The sequence below is a fragment of the Hetaerina americana genome, unplaced genomic scaffold, assembly GCF_022747635.1.
Source record: "Hetaerina americana unplaced genomic scaffold, ioHetAmer1.1.p SCAF_23, whole genome shotgun sequence".
NCBI lineage: Eukaryota > Metazoa > Arthropoda > Insecta > Odonata > Calopterygidae > Hetaerina > Hetaerina americana.
In genome coordinates, this window is record NW_027286797.1 from 8,491,748 (window position 1) to 8,511,768 (window position 20,021).

Below are 20,021 nucleotides of genomic sequence, written 5' to 3' on the forward strand. Positions count from 1 at the left end.
CCTATCTAGTTTTTGAACTTATATTTTCAGAAATGCTTCCGCTCTCTGCCGGTTAGGGTAGGGTTTCCAATTGACCATGTCAAACATAAACCATAAGTCCTAACTTACATGGTACTAAATATCCTAAAAGTCTGTATTACGTACGGCAATAACTAATTCTTCGCTCTTCAGATCACACCTCGGCACACTTTCGACCTTTTTTCCAAAATGCCTTTTCCTTTCATCCCTTGACTCCGCCTTCCCAATATTCTCCCTTCTTTGGCCGTCTTCATTGTTGTCATAGCATTTGCCAAAAGCTTTAATCAGTCCCGAATGAAAAACGGGCGTCAGGGTAGCCCTGCGTCCCAAGGTGGCCCCCTTCATCCACCGGTGGCCTCTGTGGGGGATGCCTCGAGCCGTCCGCTGCCAACAGCAGAGCGGTCACATTTCTTGCCTGTGACTTGAGGAGAGGGGGCTATGAGTTGCATGGCCACCAATTAATAGAACTTCCCCTTCTTACTCTCAAGTTATGCCTGACCTGTCTTGGTGTGGTGGATGTCTATCACCTAAATGGTTTTAATTCATTTCTTTCCCTCATTTTTCACCCGCCAAAGAACTTTTTTTTGTGGATGAAATTTACACTTGTTTGGAACTAAGTTTTCCGCATGTTTTTTGTATACATAGATTTGCACGTTTTTTCGGGATTTTGGGTGAAGGTTTTATCCCTTCCTCTTATTTACCCACCCTTATCTCTTATCCATCCCAACTGGGGCTTGCACCCCCTGCCAGTCACCTTTTTGATGGACCGCGGGGTATTTGTGTAGATGTGAGTTGAGCGCTGGGCTGCTGACCTGAGGTCTCAGGTTCTAATCCGGGTGGCACCTCTGCACACCGTTCGCTTCCCTCGAGATACGTGATGTATCCGAGTTGCCAATATCCCTGTGAAACCGCAGATGGCAGAGTGAAAGGTGCCCGGGCCCGCCCCTCCCCTCTCGCCCCGATTTCGCCCTCCAGATTGGGCTCAGCGCGAGGTGAGCGCCCAGCAAACCAACCTTCGGGTTGTTTACTTTTGTTTAAGACTCAAATCCTTCTTCTATGCGTCCTTATATATATATTTATTTCGGCGCCCCGTGTCGGTTTAGAAGGTTCCCTTTCTCCTTGGGTAAACGCCGGGCCGATCCCACCCGCGGCGAAAAGATGTATGTATATATTTCACGTCTGCAAATCCCCGTGCAAACAAGTGGAGTGTAATTGAAGGGCTGCTGGAGTAGGGCAACCTTCTCCGTCCTTGAAGTTCACACTGAGAGGTGTTACTTGGGAGATATGGGACGGCCAAAAATTTAAATAAACGTTTTTGGGATTCACGAGTTAATAAGAGTACGATAAAGGAAGGGTTTGACTATTTACACCTGTTTAGGCATTATCAGGTACAATTGTAGATACAGGCATTATTAAATGCGTACTATTGTACCTGATGATGACTTTACGGTCGACATTATTTGCAGCCTTCTTTTGTTAAACCAATCGGTGGATCCCCACAAAAATTAATTTAATTTGGTGAAAATTCTTCGTCCTTATTGTTTTGTTTTTTTGTTTTTGCCATTGCTCTTTTTCTCTTGTTTCTATTACTGAGAAAATTTTTGCGCGTTATTTCGCTCATATTTGCCCATAAATCACTATCGTTCCCGTCAACCGTCAATTTGTCATTCAGTCACAATCTCTTACTGAAAAAGATGCCTGGGGCCACCCAGGTATAAAAATCAAAATGCTCCTCCATTATTTTGCACGATTTTTAGCGTGCGTCAAGCTTGCGTTTATATTCATGAATATTTATTTTTTAAGCACTATTAAAAAGTGTATTCGTGTGAAAAATGAAACTCTCCTCACAAACACATTCCAACATCCTACTCTACAACAAGTCCCTCTTCAGCTCCATATACTTCCTTCCTCCCCGCATTCATTTCGTCTGACATCCCCACCCTATTCCTGCCCCTTCCTCATTTGCCTAACATTCTCGCCTCCACCACAGTCTTCAACAACACATCACCATTCAAAACGCTCTGCATCCATTTTCCCTGTTTAGTTACGGTTTCTACCATCAATGCACTCTCCCTCCCCTGCTTAGCACTTCCTCGTTCGTTTTCCTTTCAGTCCACTTTCCCCTTCTCCATTTCACCCTTCCTCTGCGCACTTTCCCTGTCCTCACACTGCGTCGACGCTTCTTCGCTTTCTTTGTTACTCGCCGCAGTTTAGCATTCAACTCGTTATATTTCCTTCTACCTAACTCCGCATTAACATTCTTCCAGTTCCTTTCTTTTCTTTCTCTCGAATCATTTCGTCCGTGATCCACAGTTTCCTTCTCCTTTTCCCATTTACAGTGCCCATAGTTTCCCTTGCGGCTTTCGAATCTCTATTTTTATTTCTAACCATTTTTCTCTCAAGTACCATTGCAAAATCATGGCCTAAGTCCGCAACTGCTCCCGCGAAACTATGAGAAGTAATCTCGCTGTTTCTTTCGTGTTTCTATTATTTAAAAAAATACCTATGTATTTATTACTTTTCATACCAAATACATTTTATACAGTCTTAAATTTTTCATCGGCTCATCTACCAAAACTTGGCCCAGTTCTTTGAAATTGCATCAACATATTTTTCCAATCTCATAATGCTCATCGTCATTTTCGTTCGAAGAAACCGCCGGGAACCATTTGAGCATATCGCGGCAGAGAGACCCGCCCGAGAGTCTGGGGACCAAGGTTCGATGGGGCCATTGAGGCCGCCGGCTGCGAGCCCCAAAAATTTGCCTACTTTGCGTGAGCAAATGTTTCTCCCGCGCGTTCGTCAGACACCGTCACCGGCGGCCCTTGCGCCCGGGCCCACAGAATGTATAATGGCGCTGCCCCCAAATCCCCATCGGAGACGGCCGCCTCTAGCGGCACCTCTTTGACGACGCTCTCCGGCCCTCCTGCTTCGCCCACTGTAGCGTCACTCCCCCTCCCCCGGTGCTCCCTCCGTCTCCGCCCCCCGTGCACGCTCCCCTCCCTGTGGCCGTCGCCACCAGACTCACGCTGCGGGCCGCCCCTCGAGTCAGTGCCGTTACGTCTCTCCGAAGAGAAGGGAGGTGACGAGTGAGAGAGGGAGCCAGCGAGAGGAGAGCCCGCACCGCCAGCTTAGCGCAGCGGCGGAGTCGCCGCTGTATGGGCAGCTGTTCCACCGAACGCCACGACGTGAGTACGCACACATTTTGGCTGGCTCTTCTTGACCCGGACGTCGCCACGGCTCGTGTTCTGGGATCGCGGAAGGCGAGTGAGCTGCTCGTGGGATCCGGGGGATTTCTTTGATCAATGCCCGTTGTGTGCGGGAGAGGGTGGAGGTGTGATTGCCGGTCCTCCCTGTCGTCCTTTTGCCCGAATCGATCCGCCATCACGGGGAAGCTCTCGGGGAGTCTCGTTTTTCGGGTTTGCCGCCTGTGAAGCCGGTGCGTTTGGGAGCGAGTTTCCGGTCGTCCGTGCGCCCAAGAGATTTGTGATGTCGTTTGGAAAGACTTGTCGGATGACGTATTAGGGGTGATCGCGGTCGGGACGTCCGCGTGCGCCCTGTACCGCGAGTGCTCGTGTTTCTTTCGGGAAACAAACATCGCGATATATCCGCGTACCTCTTAGCGCAATGAATGAAAAGAGTTATGGACGTATCACATGTCAGTCATCAATGACAAATCACTTTTAGAAGCATACTCATTTGTGTCCCCTGTAGATGTAAATGAAGTTCAAATAAATATGAACCAGTGTTATTGTTATGATTTATTAGTTAAATGAATGAACCAGTGCAGTAATGAGTCATATTTAGGAAACAACTGCCTGAGATAGGTGATTCTGAGGTGATATTTACTTTGGTCATCTCTAAATCAACGCTGGAGGGATTGGGCCGGCAGCCGGCAATTGTGATAGACTCGACTTAGCTGTCTCCGGTAAGCGAAGAATAATTCCTTTCCCCTGCTCTGTAGTTCGGCGAATGCTTTTCATGTGAGATTTGGTGGAGATACTAAATTTAACGGATGCCCGCTTTGTGGCAGTAATTTCGTGTGGACCGACTTCCCTGTGTTGGAACGCTTCCAACCAAGAATGTCTCTCCTCGGTTTTTTTTTTTACCATTTTCGTTTCCATTTCTTATACATGTTAATATGATGACGCAACTTTCGAGAGTTTAACGCACATTGAAGAGGAGGAGTACTCATTGGATATTTTGCAGTGTCGGTGGATGATGCCTTTTGTCTCTTGGAAGTTAAGGAAATTCCATGTATCCAAACTGAAACAAAAGTTTTCGCTCAGTTTTGGAAATTGCATATAAAAGAGCGCCCATGGGCGTTTGTTTTGTGCCCCTTGAAGTTTTTATCGTTAACGAATGATGGCGAGTTAGCTGTAGCCGTTTGGGGGTCTATTACCTAAACTCAATGGCCCCTCGACTAATTCACAGAAGATGGACAACGCGAGATGTGAAATTGCTGTCTGACAATAAAGAGACCATTTGTGTTCGGAAGGGTCGTTTAGCAACAAAGGCCCATCATATGACTTGGAATGAATCATCATTGGAAGTTGCAAGATGTATATTTTTTTAGGTTGCGATCATTCAATTCGAGTTCTATGTGATTTAAAGTCGGGAACAATTTCATTGAAGAAAAAAAGTTGCTTGTGTACCGATAGAAGGAATCGTGTTCCGGGGGAACACTCATAATGCCATTGTTTCCGATAGTCGAGCCTTTGCTACGTGCTGCGATTCGAAGCGTGCTCCAAGAGGATCGATCATTCATGCGGCATCGATTGATGCGAGTTCCGGATTTATGCGCTCCTAGTTCATTTTCTTTGGAGTGCTTATGCTCCCCGATTTCGGGGATATCTTGCTCTCATTACGGCAGTGCTCGTAACTCAATTTGTATGATTTTTCTGAGGCCACCATAAATATGCGTCCGATGGAACCTGGTCCTGGTTAGCTCCGCGGCGTCGGTGTCCGGGGGATCCGTGGGGCGCGAACGAGAGCGGCGGGACACTTGGAACGGGTGAATAGAGAGAGATGGCCGAGGGGAATGGCTTTTGAAGTTTCGGGTGGGGGGGGGAGGGTGAGGTGGAGGGTGCTCTTCCTTCGCCGTCAATGGAATGCGCGCTCTCTCGTGCCCCAGCATTTCAGGAGCATGCACCGCGTCTTCGTCCGAGCGGCGGCCTCCGCGCGCCGGGGCGCCCGCGAGAGGGGCCGCTCATCCCTGGGCGCCCGTTTCGGAATGCCCCCAAAATTAGGTTGGCGGTCGCCGGAATGCGGGATGGAGAGAGGAGGGGGGGAATGAAAAAACGGCCTCGTGATCTTGTACCGAAGACGCGTGTGGAAACAGCCCGCCCGGTGGGCATAGGCGGATTGTTTGAGGTAGCCTTGATTTGCATTCAAATGGACGCGACGACAAAGTGAAATTAACCATCTCGATGGTAAAGTGCGGGGATATACTACTCCTTCGTACACTAAGAAATACCTGACCATTTTATGTTAACCCGGAGATGTTTTGAACCCCGTTACCATAAGATGAGACTGTCGTGCGAAAATGTACGAGTCTGGCATTCGATGGTTTCGGTGACTCGTGTGCTGGTTTCACATCCGGGGGCCCGGGTTCTTATCCCGAAGGTGACGGAAGTTTCCCGATCCATGCTTGGGTAGCGCTTCAAGTGCATTACGCCGTCCTCGGGATTGGATGGTAAACGTTTTGCCCCCTCGGCGTCTTTCGATAGAGACTAGCCGTTTCCTCTCCACCTATCCCCGATTCCCTGGGCATTCTCCTTTTACCCAGCTATTCACCAACCCATCCCAAATGGCGAAAACGACGCCATGCATGTATGCACATCGGTCGTCTCCCCAAGTAACTATCGACAACTTATAAAAATAGAATTGAAAAGCTCCCCTAAAGTTGTGGGGCTCATATACCGTACCTTAGTTTACCCTTAAAATCTTCCAGGATTAAAAGTGCAGATTGGCATAACAATCTTTTGTTTGGTTACATGCCTATGAAATTAAAAAAATAAATCGGAGTGTCGCTCCGTTGCCTCGCAAATGATTGATCTGAAGAAGAATAAGTGGGAAAGCCGCATGCCAAATTCTGTGTTGCCGTCACTCTTCGTAATGGCCTGATTAGCGCGCACACGTTTCAGGTACCAAAAAAAGCTTAGTAAAAATACGATTGCGGAATGCTAGTTGTGGGATTTCCTCTTCGGAGGACTAAATTGGAGTTTCTAATTGCAACTGTGAGCTGCCGTTAGCCTCTCTAATAGAAGTACGTTCAAACCCTTCAGTTTTTCCTTTAAGGAGAACTATAATTACACTTTCCCGGGATCAATCGTCAAATTCACCTTACATCCATTAATAAAACGGTCAGTAATGAATTTCCGCGGCCGTGCAGAGACAGTTTCAATACTACTCTCCAATCAAAACTGTCGTTTTTGCGCTACAGGCGTGGCTAAATGTTTTGCCCACTAAATGATTTCTCCATCTGAAGTGAAATAAAAACTTATTTACTCCTGAGGAATCACGTCTAGGGATTCATTTCAATTGTTTTGAACGCAGGAGAGGGAGGTAGTGTAAGTTGAGGCCAGGAGGAAGTGCGATGGAGTACACGACAACTAGTTAATCAGGGATTAAGAGTGAGCTCAACCTAATCGGGGGATAATACCTTCGATGTGAAGCAGTGAGCAATGCATACACTGCTTCTTGACCCCTGTGACTCCTTCGTTAGGTAAACCACGTCCCACCCCCTCGCGCCGATCCTACGAAATTATCTTAAGCTTCCTATGGAGTAACGCGAATCGGGCGCCTCGGCGGACGTCGATGTTCATTCTGCTTGAGAGGTAAGTTGAACGTTCGCACCCGAAGGGAGGCCATCAGTGCCTCGGTGTGGATGGGGAAACTTGTTGATTCGCGTATTTTGCATTTGAAATAGGAGCCACGCGGTGATCCTCTCAATTGGCCCCCGTGGTTGAGCGCGCTCCGTTCGAACTGTCGTGACTGCCACCCTATTGGAAATGGAGGAATCCGCGGAATTTGAAAGTACGCTTCTCTGGTCATTTTTTCAAAGAGCAAAGTTTTATGCAGGTTCTGAATCATAATTGTGTCTGTGCTCGTTAACAGAATTATAAATGGCTATGGCTTTTGGCATGAGGGAATCGGGCGAAGGGGCTGCGAAACAGCGAAGTTTCTGATTCCTCAGTTGTGTCATTCCGAAACTGACGGTAAGGTCATCTTCAAAGCAAGTGAAAATTTCAGGGTATTATCACGTGTTGTCAGTGAATAATTCGTGTCTGTTATATGCCTATTATAGGGTGCGGCAATATAACTTCCTTTTTCAAAAAGCAAAACCCCTTTAAAATAGGAAGTTATGTTGCCGCACCCTGAATATGATATGGCAATTTACTGTGACCTAGAAAAAACTTAACGTGATAGTGATATTTTGCGCGTCATTTCCAAGGATGGAAATTTGTACATAATTTAAAAATGTTCATGATGCTTGACGACAGGGACTCATGATGCCACCCGCTCCATATAGTGTCTTACATTATTAGAAAAAATAGCGTCTGGTGCAACCGACGCGAAGAATAATAGCAACCAATGGCACGACCATTCGATTCAGTGATATATTCTGTAGCGATATTGAAGATTATGGCAATATTTTTTATGTTTAAAAATAACATTTTATGGAAATTTAAGGGCAATTTCATATTTTGTAAAACTCATTCAGGATGCTTTCGTTGATACCCAAGTCCAGGACGACCACTGAAATTCGCGGCGTGAGGGGACGCCTCTGTAGCTTTTTTGTAGTGACTAAACATGCCGTCGGATATAGACGGATCAAGATTAGAATCCGGTCCGAGCTAATGATTTCTTCCCGGTGACATTTTAATTTTTCAGAGCAATCCCGACTTCTCGTGAAGCAGGGCAAGATGGTTATTATTATTTTGGAATTTTCGGATGCATGTCGTGAACATTAGTCACTCTTTTGCTCGCGGACCTTGAAGCATTCGCTTGCACGATCGCCTCTGAAACCTCGCCATCGAGGATTTGTGCAGCCGCGGGCATCATCAGTGTTGTTACTGGGAATCAAGAGGGGCGGATCGTCGTTGCATTTCCAAGGTAATTCGGCGTCCTTTCATTGGGGGCAGCGCGGCGGGGGGAAGTCGCTCTCGCCCACCCACCCCTTACCCCCACCCCCCACCTCTGCCTATTCTCCAAATGTGGCTCTCCTTTTCACACATTTCAACAGAGGCCCGCTCTCGCTCGTAATATTTCATAAGAGCGCTTCCATTGTGTTCTTCATGCCCGTCGGGTGCCTCAAAACTCGACTCTCAGGGCGAGGATTTCATGAAATGATCAGCTTGGCGTAAGCTTGCCCTACCATTTTCATTTTGGATAGCTGTGTTCGATGTGGGTGTGTGTGTGTGTGGATGGTGATTTGATTTTGGCTCGCTCTTTTCAAGTTCCATTCTCCACGCAATTATTAGTCGTCTCTACTCATTAGTTTGTCATCCATTGCCAGGATTTGTTAGTTTTTGGTTTCGTTATTGAATTAAATAACAATTGAATTCTTACTTCTAATTCTAATTAGATTGGCATGTAAATCATTTGCACTCGTGCACTCCCCTACCTATTTTGCTGTTGATATTCCCCAATATCGACTGCAAACGGCTAGGGAGGATAATTCGTGGCAGAGAATATTGGTAATATTTTCTCGTATGAATTATTAATATGCATATTATTCTGGGTCTTGCTTTGTGCCGGGTGTTTTTTTATTTAGGTTACTCGCGAAAAATAGTTGATTTACATTGGAATTATTTAAATAAGTTACTGTATGAAAATGCATCTGCATGCAATCATTGTCCTTTAATCCGCCGCAAAGTAGCGTGGCAAAGAGCGTAAGACCCACAGTCGGGTGCTCGTAATTGTTTTCATTGTTACCAATGTTAATAGTCCGACGTTAAGGCCAAAATGTGCTGTTTTCGGACTAATTCTAGAATAAAATAATGGAATAAAAGTCATTAATTAAGTAATGTTATCATGCAGCGGCGTTAGTTAACATTTTATTTAAGATAGTTGTTATAGTGGCACGGTTTGACATTTGGAAAATATTAATGATTATTATGCACGCAAACGTTTTTAATTTTTACGTGAAATACGCATTAATTGCACAAGTTGTAATTACGTCGCATGCCGATGATTAATCAAAGCCATCTTTAATCAAGGGTGTTATCATCGATCTCAAACGACTTTTGGTTCTTCTTAAAATCACCAAGAAAGGTTTGAGTACCTCTTCATCCTTTCAGGTATCGGAAGATGACATACCACGAATAGCAAAAAAATCGACGGACTGCGTAACCGGCGTTGTGGTGCCACTGCATGGCTTTGGAATGCTAACTGACAGGATAAGCTCTTTCCGGAGTCGTTCTTGGATTGGTTTTTTCCCTCCACGGCTCGTTTCTCCTCGGTCTTTCTCATTGCCTTTCCATTCTATCAAACCTGTGGTAAATGAAGAGTGAGAATCCCGAAAAAATAAACCATGCACTCGCACTGTGTAATCCGCAAGAGCGAAAAATGGCACTGGAGCTATTTTTTGCGCAGTTTTCCGAGCAGCTAATGCTTACCGTTGGAACGCTGCGACTGAAACAATTTTCACTCACCTGCTCAGCGAATGTTATTCCGTGCCTTTCGTTTTTCGCATACTAAATCACTTAGTTTTTGCGCCTTTAGAACTCCCGACTCCACGATGAATATTGCCTTGACGAAGGTTTCTTTCTTACCGCGTCTACCCCGCCGATTCCCCGTTCCTGGAGTAGCTCGATGGGCCCGCAGCATCTCGTTGATCACTTCCTTGCGTTCGGTATTAATTGTTGGTCCCCTCGCTCACGGTTCTGCTGTCGCTGGACGCACTCATTCACGTGGAGACGAAGGAATTGACAACCAAGCGAAGGGCAATCTCCATCTTCTTATATCTTTTCACGCGTACCCTTATTCATTAGGCGCGGTCATAAAACTTGTAGTAATCCTCAATTTAGCGCGTCCTCCAAGCCTTGTTTTCCCATTCCCCCTCTTCCTTGTGCGCCCATGCGTTAAGCTGTGGTCTTTGGTGTCACTCTTCATTCTACCCCCACTACCATTCCAAGCGTCTCCCGTCCACAATCATTTTTCGCATGCACACATGAAATATGTAAGTTTGTGTGCGCGCGTGCATATGTGTCACTGCCGCTAATTTTGCCCAGCATCATATGCGAGATTGCCCATTTAAATTCATTTTTGAACTGCGTGTGGCACATTTTTGTTTTCACCCCCATGCGCGCAGAAAACTCCAATTGACGTAATCAGGATTTCTTTGATCCTCTCCCAAGTCCCAGCGCCAAATATTTCGCCAGCCTAGGCCTGTGTCCTTGTAACCATGCCCTACTGCTGTGTGATTTCTCATGCGGCTTTTTAATGCCGCTAATGTTAGTATATGATGTTATTCACTTAATATTTTTTGTCTTGCGGTATAGACTCATTTACTCGAGAGTCCGTTTCTGGAACCCTCGTCGTGTGGGCTACAGTGTAATATTATGAGAAGTTCATTCGCGACTTCAGGCAATTATCATTTTTGCACACCTCCGTATTTGTTTTATGCAATGGACATACAATAATGAATGCGTTTTCTCCTTGAAGCATGTAAATATAAGTATGCCTATTCTTAAATTAAATGTCAAAGCGCATCAGGGAATGATTCATCGTGTACTAATTTATTTTTAAATGGAAAGGATTGTTTCCAAAGATGATACGAAAAGCGTATCGTTCTGTGGAGTATTAATAAGGAAAAATATTAAAAATTTTGAAAAGCTAGCTCCAGTGTTGTAATTGACATCGAGTGCAAAATCGCGTCCACGGAGATGAGGTGGAAGCTATTGGGCGAATATTGCTCGTGTACATCATCCGCTACGGGTTCTCTGCCTCCAATAGAAAAAGGCGGTGGTTTAGGACTCCATCGATGTTCTTGTTTGAACCGCAAAAACCGAGGGTTTCTGAAATATTCAAATGCTTGGATTTAGCCCGGTCAGGTTTTCCATCAGGGCAGGGGAGAGGAGGAAGGCATATCGGAAGTCCAGATCGTCGGTGGCCGAGTAATCATTGCTCAGCTTTCCAATTCGAATCATTGTCATGTTAAACAAATGATAACTTTTGAAAAAGCGCTGGAGGAAATTTGTTTGCAAATGTGGTTAAGGTATTCCATACGTCTTTCACAATATTTAAATTAAACCGTCGAGAGCTGAGAAAGGGCGTATTGAGTGAAAGCCAGTAATTGTGTGTGATGGCTTGTGTAAATGCGGGGAGTATATAAAAATCCCCTCCCCGGACTACAACCTTGACGTGGTGGAAGGGCTTTTGCATTCCGATGGTCGCTAGATCTGTGCTGGCGGGAGTAATAATAATTGCTCGTGGTAGGGTAACCCATGCCAGATAGGTCGAAGGTTAGAAGCCAGACGAAAGGTAGTCCACGCAGCGTCTGTTCCTCAGAGAGGCGGCTGCAATGGTGTCTCACCCCAGTGGGGCGGCCACTAAGTGATGGTGTCACGTTATAAACACTATTGACAAAGGAAACTGTGGACCACCTCAATTATCATTCCCCAGATAAATATGATGGTACCTATAAAGAATATGAGTCCTGGCAACTACGGGGCTCGGCCCAATCGGCCGTGCGTCGTGCCCGGGAGCGGGGGAGGCAAGGTCTCCGTGGTCGTCATCCCACGAAACCCATGCAAGGGAAAACCGACAGCAGCAGGACAGAAGACGTAGAAGAAGAAGACCAATATAATTAGAATATGAACTTCAAATGTTCGGACAGTGTTGAGGACTGGAAAACCAGAGAATATTAAGCGAGAGATGGAAATAAGAAATGTAGATATTTTAGGACTATGCGAGGTGAGGTGGAAGGATAGCGGGGATTACTGGACTGATATTTATAGAATAATATTCAGCGACGGGGACGAGAGCCAACGAGGCGTTGTTATAGAATTAAATGAAGAGGTAGGAAGAAGCGTAGTCAACAGATAGCAGGTAACGGATAGATTATTACTAGTTGAGATAATAGCAGAAAACACGAACTTGGTTATTATTCAGGTATGCATGCCACCGAGCAACCATAAGGAAGAAGAGGTCGATAGGATATACGAACAGTTAGAGGACATAATCGCATGTGTTCCCGCGGGGAAACATTTGATAGTAATGGGGGATTGGAATATGACGGTAGGCGAAGGAAGAAATGGTGATGAGGTGGGGGACTACGGTTTAGGCACGAGGAATGACCGCGGAGAGAAAGCAGTTGAGTTCTGCAGGAGACAGGGGTTAGTCATCACCAACGCTTGGTTTAGACACCACAAAAGACGCAGGTATACATGAAAAATGCCAGGTGACTCAGAAAGGTATCAGCTAGAGTATATCCTGGTTAGACACAGGTTTAGGAACAGTGTGATAAATTCGCACAGCTTCCCGGGAGCGGATGCTGACTCAGACCACAATTTAGTTGGTATGAAATGTAGCGTCCATTTCAAAAAGATACGACAGGAGCGCAGGGTTATAAAATGGAATGTAAAAGCACTAAATGGTTTGAAAAGGAAGGAGTAAAACAGGTGGTAAAGGAATTCTTGGAGGATGGTAAAGAGCTAAGTACTATCGAAGAAAAATGGGAAAGTGTAAAGACAGGGTTGTCTAAAGCCGCAAAAGACATTATTGCAACCGTTAACGCTAAAAGGACTAGGAAACCATGGATTACGGATGAGATGATTACAAAGATGGATGAGAGGAGAAAATAGAACAATGTTAATTCAGAGTCAGGCAAAATGAAGTACAAAGAATTAAACGATAAATTGAGACGGGCACCAAATAAAGCAAAAGAAGCATGATGGAAGACGCAGTGCGAGGATATGGAAAGTTTGCAGAGGAAGGGTGAAATTGGTAAGCTGTACAGCTAAGTTAAATCTTTATCGGGAAGTAAGAAAGGGAGATCTATGCTAACAGTTAGAGATAAGGCGCGCAAGGTAATAGTTGACGGGGGAAAGATCCAAGGGAGATGGAAGGAATATACAGAAGAACTGTATAGTGAAGAACTTAGACCAATGAAGTTAGACCCAGAAAAGGAACAAGACGTAGAGAAAGATAGTTTTGGTCAAGGCATACTAGACGATGAGATAAGAAGGGAATTAAGGGATATGAAACTAAAAAAGGCCGTGGGAGTGAACAACATTCCTGGGGAACTGCTAAAAGGTTAAGAAAAATTTGGGAGGAAGAGGCTGCATGGGCTGATTCGTAAGATCTATGAGAAAGGAATCTGGCCGGAAGGCTTAGTAAGGTCAGTGTTAGTTCCCATTCCGAAAAAGGTACATCATGTGAGGACTGCAGGAAAATAAGTTTGATATCCCACGCAGCTAAAGTTGTTATCAGGATCATAAACAAAAGCATAGAGAGTAGGGCAAATGATTACTTAGGGGATGATCAGTTTGGGTTTAGGAAGGGCAGAGGTACGCGTGATGCCATTGCAGTAATGAGATTGTTAATCGAAAGGAATATAGAATACAACCAGAAAGTATTTACCTGTTTCGTAGCTTTCGAAAAAGCGTTTGATAGAGTGAATTGGGAAAAACTAATGGGTGTATTGCAGAAAAAAGGAATAAATTGGAGGGGAAGGAGGCTAATCCGCAACCTGTACATGTCTCAGACTGCACAGGTGCGAGTAGGGAACGAGGAGTCAGAATGGGCAGTGTTAGGAAGAGGTGTAAAGCAGGGTTACCCATTATCTCTGTTACTGTTGAATCTGTATGCAGAAGAAATGATCAAAGAGGCATGGGAAGAACTGGAGGTAGGAATGAAAGTGGGCGGGGAATTCGTAAAATCAGTTAGGTTTGCTGATGACCAAGCTTTAGTTTGTCAGTCAGCCAAGGGGCTGCAAGCATTGCTTAGTGAATTGGAAATTCAGTGCGACAGGTATGGGATGAGAATCAATATTAAAAAAATAAAGGTTATGCGATTTTCTAAAAAGAAAAAGGCTAAGCTTAAAATTAAAATTGGAGGGCAAAAACTAGAGTAGGTAGAACAGTTTACGTATCTCGGTAGTGTTTTGGACCAACACGGTCAAAGTAGTAGGGACGTAAGGAGAAGAATTGCGCTAGGCAAAGAGGCTTTCACAAGGAGGAGGGAGTTGATGGCAGGGACGTTGAGTAAGGATGTTAAGAAAAGACTCGTAAAAACTTTGATATGGAGCGTAGCTATGTGCGGCGCGGAAACGTGGTCATTGAAGCAGGAGGATAGGCTTAGACTGGAGGCTTTTGAAATGTGGGTTCGGAGAAGGATGGAGAAGGTGAGGTGGACAGATAAGAAAACAAATGAGGAAGTACTTGGTATGGTGGGCGAAGAGAGGGGTTTGTTGGGAGAAATCGTATGGAGGCAGGAAAAGTGTATGAAGGGGGTATTGGCCGGCAGTGGGATGTTGAAGACAGTAATTGAGGGGGGAATGTTAGGCAAGCGAGGAAAGGGAAGGAATAGGATAGGGATGTTGGACGGGATGAAGGGAGGAAGAAAGTACTCAGAGCTGAAGAGGGACCTGATGTAGAGTAGGATGCTGGAGTTTGTGTTTTGTTAGGAGGCACAAAATGTTTTATTAAATAGCTGTGTCCATCCAAAAACCTACCTTAACCGGCAGATTACCGACTAATAATAACATAAAAATCCTGGGTAATCAATAGGCACAGAAACGTGTGGAGTCACTTTCCAATGCTCATCGGGGCATTTTGCTCTACGAAAATCTCTCACGCCACAATTGCGCATAACTCTCATCTTTATTTGTTTAATGAGGACATGAAATTTTCCAAATTATTTCCTTCCAATTTCAGGGTATCTTGTAGTAATCCATAGGTTGGTGGATAGCTGACGAAACTTTAGGAAGGTTTTTATTGAATTGGGGTTGTAATCGGATATCCCACATCGGAGCGAGTTCCTGAAGCTCTACGAAGGCATTGATATTATGATAATCTTTGAGTAACTGGACGCTGAGAACAGAGGAGAAGTTCGGACTGGAGACCTTTGAAAGGTGGGTGTGGCAAAAAATGAAGAAGTTAGATGGATGGGAAAGAAAAGCAAGGATTTAGCTGTAGGCGTTGTGAGAAGGGTGCAGAGGTAGAGAGAGAGAGAAATTCGAAGGTAGGCCAAGTGGATGTGAGAGAGGCATTTGCTTGCTGAAGCCTGTAATAGAGGGGAGAATGCTGGGAAAGCGAGGTAGAGGGCGGAAAGGAAAAGACATTATGAGTTGAATTAAGGGAGGTAGAAAATATGCAGAGCTAAGAACGAGTTATTGTAATGATGTGTCCAATGAAGAAGTTTGTTTTGTGTCAATATGGTTGGGGCTTGGGGTGGCTGCATTGTGTTGTGCATGTATGGGGGAGAGAGAGAGAGAGAGAGAGAGAGAGTGCAGGCCCACCAAACACTCATCATAACTAGGAGACGACTGTAATAATGTAACTTAATTATGTCAAGACTGTACATATGTAGCCCAGAAGACGACTGTTATGAATTGTACAAAAAACGTTTAAGCTGAGAAATCAAATGTGGCCCTAAATGACTCTAAAATACCCCTGATGTACGAGAATCGCCCGATTCCATCCCGGTAATACGGTTTTCGAAAGAATATAACCGTTTGCTCTCCAAGGAGTATCCCAGTGGTGTGCATTACGGAGAGGGTGAGCGGGAGCGGTGCTTGGCCGGCTCAGTCGAGAGTGTTTTGCGGATAATGGCGCTCCCCCGCCCCTCATCGCTGCTTTTCATTTCGCTGCCATTGTCCGCCGTGAGCGAGCGGCAGCGCTCCTCGGGAGTGTGGAAACAATTGATCCCGCTTTCCCTGAATACCCCTGTGCCCCCCCCCCCCGCCTCAAACTTCCAGTCCCTATGGTTTCCGCGTCGGCCGGAATTCGTTTCCTTGAGAGCGGCGCGGGGTTTTCGTTGGCGAGTGGGTATTTGTTTGAGTGCCGATAATTACGACTCAATGGAGGACGAGTAATGGACTCGGGACGCGTCGAGAATGGGAACGAACAAATTTCCCGCCATTGCCACGGAAGCACGGCGGAGGGTTTTTCAGGCCCGGCGTCCTCGTCGTGAGTGGATGTCATGCGGAGGACATTCATTGACGGCGCAGAGTGGGGCGTCGAGGGTGCGGCTACCGAACGCAGGGCTCTCGTTTCCAATACCGAGTGATTCCTCAGGACAAACCCGGTTTGAGAGCGAGCGGTGCATGCTTCTGGTTGATAGGGACTGCCCTTCGATGACGCAGGGCTTTCAGCGGGTGCGTGGGATGCGGTTGCTCCATTTCGGTATATTTCCCTGGTCTGGGATTAATAATTATTAAATTACCATCATATTAGTCGCTGTTCATGAAGAAGGAATTCTCTATCAGTCTTGATCGCTGAATTAGTTGCAGTACTAATGCCATAGATGGTACTATCGTTTCGGAAAGATTTTAACATAATAAACCTAAGAGAAAGAGAGTTTCGAGATGTTCGCTTCATTTTACTGTGCGCTTCTATGTATTTGTTAGATGTCAATCAATCTTAGAGCCAATATTGATTTTTAATAACTTTTCACCGACATTTCGGTGACCATCAGCGGGAATTTGGATATCGGGGCATGCAGTGGCGAATTACTGCCTACAAGTGAATGGTGCTCAAGTGTGAGGCGGGGAGGTAGCGGGGGACCGGTTTCCGTGTTTGGGGGGGGGAGAGAAGGTGGGGAGATGTGTTTTCTATTGTACTCAGTCGCGTGTCTACTCGGGAGCCAAGTTTAAGTCCAAGTAAAAGTGCCAAGTGAAGGGAGTGTCGATGATTCCCGATTCGTTGTTCATCATTTTGCCTTTGTGCAAGTGCATGTTCAAGCTCTCGGTGGCGTCGAGTTTAAAGTAATGGGTGTCCCTAATTAGGGATAAATCTCTTGAGTGTGATAGGGTGGAAAGTCCCGTGAATATGTTTTGCGATGGCCGATTTTTCCAAAGTGTTTCTTGGGCATTGTATTGGCATTGCGTTATGTTTGTCCAATGTGTGGTAAGTGCTGCGCTTCGCCTCGTAAAATCTGGAATTTGTAATGAGGGCGATCCGTCTGTTGGATTAGCTAGTAAGTAAGTTTCTTGGTGTGTTAGGGTTTCTGCAGCTGATGGTATCCGTGTCTACTTTTTGAAGATGCTGTGGAGGCCTTTGGGAAGTCAAAGGGTTCAAACGGAATGGAAGGAATTTTTTCTTGGGGTTGTTTTTCAATGGCGTGGGTGTGGTGTAGTTGTTCTCGAGTTTTTTCTCTCGGTGGGTGATCAATTTATCTATCATATTTGGCTAGCATACATTTGGCTGTTTATTAATTCTTTATCTTGCCATGGTTTGAGAGAGGCACAGTGAGCGCACGGTTTGTTAAACAATTGAAGGCTGCCATCATCTCTTGACAAGGGTGGCGAGAGTCAGCTTTTATGTAGTTTTCGGTTTGTGTGGGAATCATATAAATGTCAAATTCGACTGTTCTGCCGTTTCTTACGACAATATCGAGACTATGGGATTCACCTCAGCAGTGAAAATCACTTGCGTCAAACCTTATAGCGTTTTTTTCTTTTTTTCCTCTAAGAAGGCTCCTGTTCGATATATTCATGATACCACCAATGGTTGCGTAAGGCGGTGGAGGGTGGGGTTTATATCTATTGAATCCTCAGTCGGGGGGGGGGGGGGTGGTGGAATAACGTCAAAAATGGATTTAGGGCCATTGAAGGCCTGTCCCATAGAATTTCGTGGGTAACCTATTGGTGGAAAGGGATAAGGACTTAATGCATAAAACCTTTGTTTACCGAATTCGTCAACTCCAGAGGTCTTAAAGCTCAAACAAATACTCGTTGATTAGTGATGATGATGTGCGTAAATAGTTTCCCTGCAGTAATTATCTGTGAGCGTATGGTGCCTGTGGTGGTAGAGCTTTTCATTATGACAACAGCTCGCTTGGTTGTTTTCACCGAATAATGCTTGATTACTTCAGCTCTTCAATGTATTACAATTGAACTTGACTTAAATCATCGGAACATTGCTTTGAAACCAAGTTTTGTCTGTATGCACGAGGAGGAGAGCGCCGCATGCGATTGGTGCTGCATCCACGGCTGCATCGCGCATCATTCGCGTGCATTGGGCAGGTCGAGAGCGCATCACTCTCCCTAGTTGGTCACGTGCCCGCGTGATGGAATGGGGATGAGCAGACCATACGCCGATTATTCAGCGGAGCGAGGAATCCGCTTCTCTCCCAACGGGGACCACTCCCTTTCGGCGGTCGGTTATTCACCAGTGCCTGCCATTGTTTCCCCCTGGACGTCCATTTCCCCGCGCGGCGAATGACCCAGCGCGACCCGGCAGGGGCAAAGAGATTACCATTAATCGGTCCGGATTTCAAATGTAAGCCCAGGGGACGAAAACGCCACGCACCTCAATATTCAATATTCGGCGCCCTTCGATGCATTGAGAGACGTGCGGCCCGAATTGGGGGGACGAAGGAGTTCCCGCGAGAGGGTTAAGCAATGGCAAGCACTCTCGCGAGGTTAATATTTCCGTGCCGGGTATGCTCAAGGGAAGGTCGGCGAAGGAAGTCTTACCTCGACGGAAGTTTCAGCGTGGGGCAAAGATAAAGGCAGTTTGGCCCCCGGGGAGGGAATGCTTTCAAATCTTGGGGGCTTCTTTATTTACGAGTCGTGGAGCCGATCGCTCCTAACCATTGACAATTGGAGCTAGCCATCCGCAAATTGTCTTTGGGCGGGGTGGCCGTGAAGGTGTGACAATCCTCCCACCGGTTTTAAATCCGAAATGCGCGGAAAGTGTTCGAGCTTTCGACAATAGTTTTTGCGGGATTGCGAAACTCAATAGCGTGGCGTAGTATGAGAGTGGAGGGGGGGTCCGTGTCCCCGGCGGCACTCTCAAGTGTCCACTGCAGTGGTCGATGAACCCCAAGTGGCGTAAAATGCATATGCCCGGGATAGTGGAGAGAGAGTAAACGTCAAAATAATATGTTATATGCTAATTGTGGCTACTAGCTTTTACGAGGGACGAGATTGAATGTGAAGGACTTAGAGCGAGTGGGCGAAGAAAAGGAAGTGAAAAGAGGGCGTGGAGCGTCGTGTAATGCGAAGTGGAAACTTGGCTGGTGAGGAAAGATTATGGGCATGGGTTGGATGATTTCGAGGTGAGGGTAAAGAGATGCAAAATGTGAGGAAATGAAAACGAAACTAAGAAGTAAGTATTAGGGAAGAGAAAGAGGGTTGAGGTATTCAACGGGGCCTGGGAAGTTGGAATGCAAGGGATCGGGATGGTGCGGATGCTAACGTACTGGCTTACAATGCCGAGGTCCCGTGTTGGAATCCCGGCGGTGGCCGGATTTTTCGGTGGTATCCCGATCGCAATTTGGGTGCTGAGGGGTGAGCACCCCGTCCGTCGGATGGGACGGTGAGCCGTTGACCCCTTGGCGCCTTTCGTTAAGAGGACGCTAATGCCGACGCCGTGTTTCTATCGAATCCTTCCACTCGAGAACATCCTACCCCTACCAGATTACCCACCTATCCATTGTGGTTCAAATGACCTCTACTCTCGGTCGCCTCCCATATTTAATACTACTACTAAGTTTGAACGGGAAGTTGAAGACTGTGATAGAGGGGAGAATGTTATGCAGGCGAGGTGAGGGGAGGAAATGAATGGTCATGTTGAACGGGAAGAGGGGGATGAATGAAGAGTGAGCAGTGGAAGTAGGGTCTATTGCAGTGCGGGATGTCCGTAGGCACTCGTGCGGCAATGCGTGCTGGGAGAGGCTTAGAAATAAATATGTCTGCGCATCCATCTAAATCCTAAGTTAGCCGGTGAGCTAAGATTAATATTTGTAACAACCCATGCATATTCAATATAAGCTAATTTCTGTAAACTTTTTTATATTACACCAAATTTGTGCGATTTCACTTGCTG

General features: G+C 46.0%; 1 protein-coding gene across 2 annotated transcripts in view; it reads left to right on the forward strand.

Annotated features, from left to right (window-relative positions):
- Positions 1-3,082: 3,082 nt before the first annotated feature.
- Positions 3,083-20,021, forward strand: part of LOC139689390 (beta-1,3-galactosyltransferase 5) — a 280,003-nt gene continuing 263,064 nt past the window's right edge. Inside the window, exon 1 of one of the 2 annotated variants that reach the window (XM_071586485.1) lies at positions 3,083-3,210. The gene's annotated coding sequence lies outside the window, so the exon portion shown is untranslated. The remainder of the gene's footprint in view (positions 3,211-20,021) is intronic. The other variant, XM_071586484.1, reaches the window with a different exon arrangement.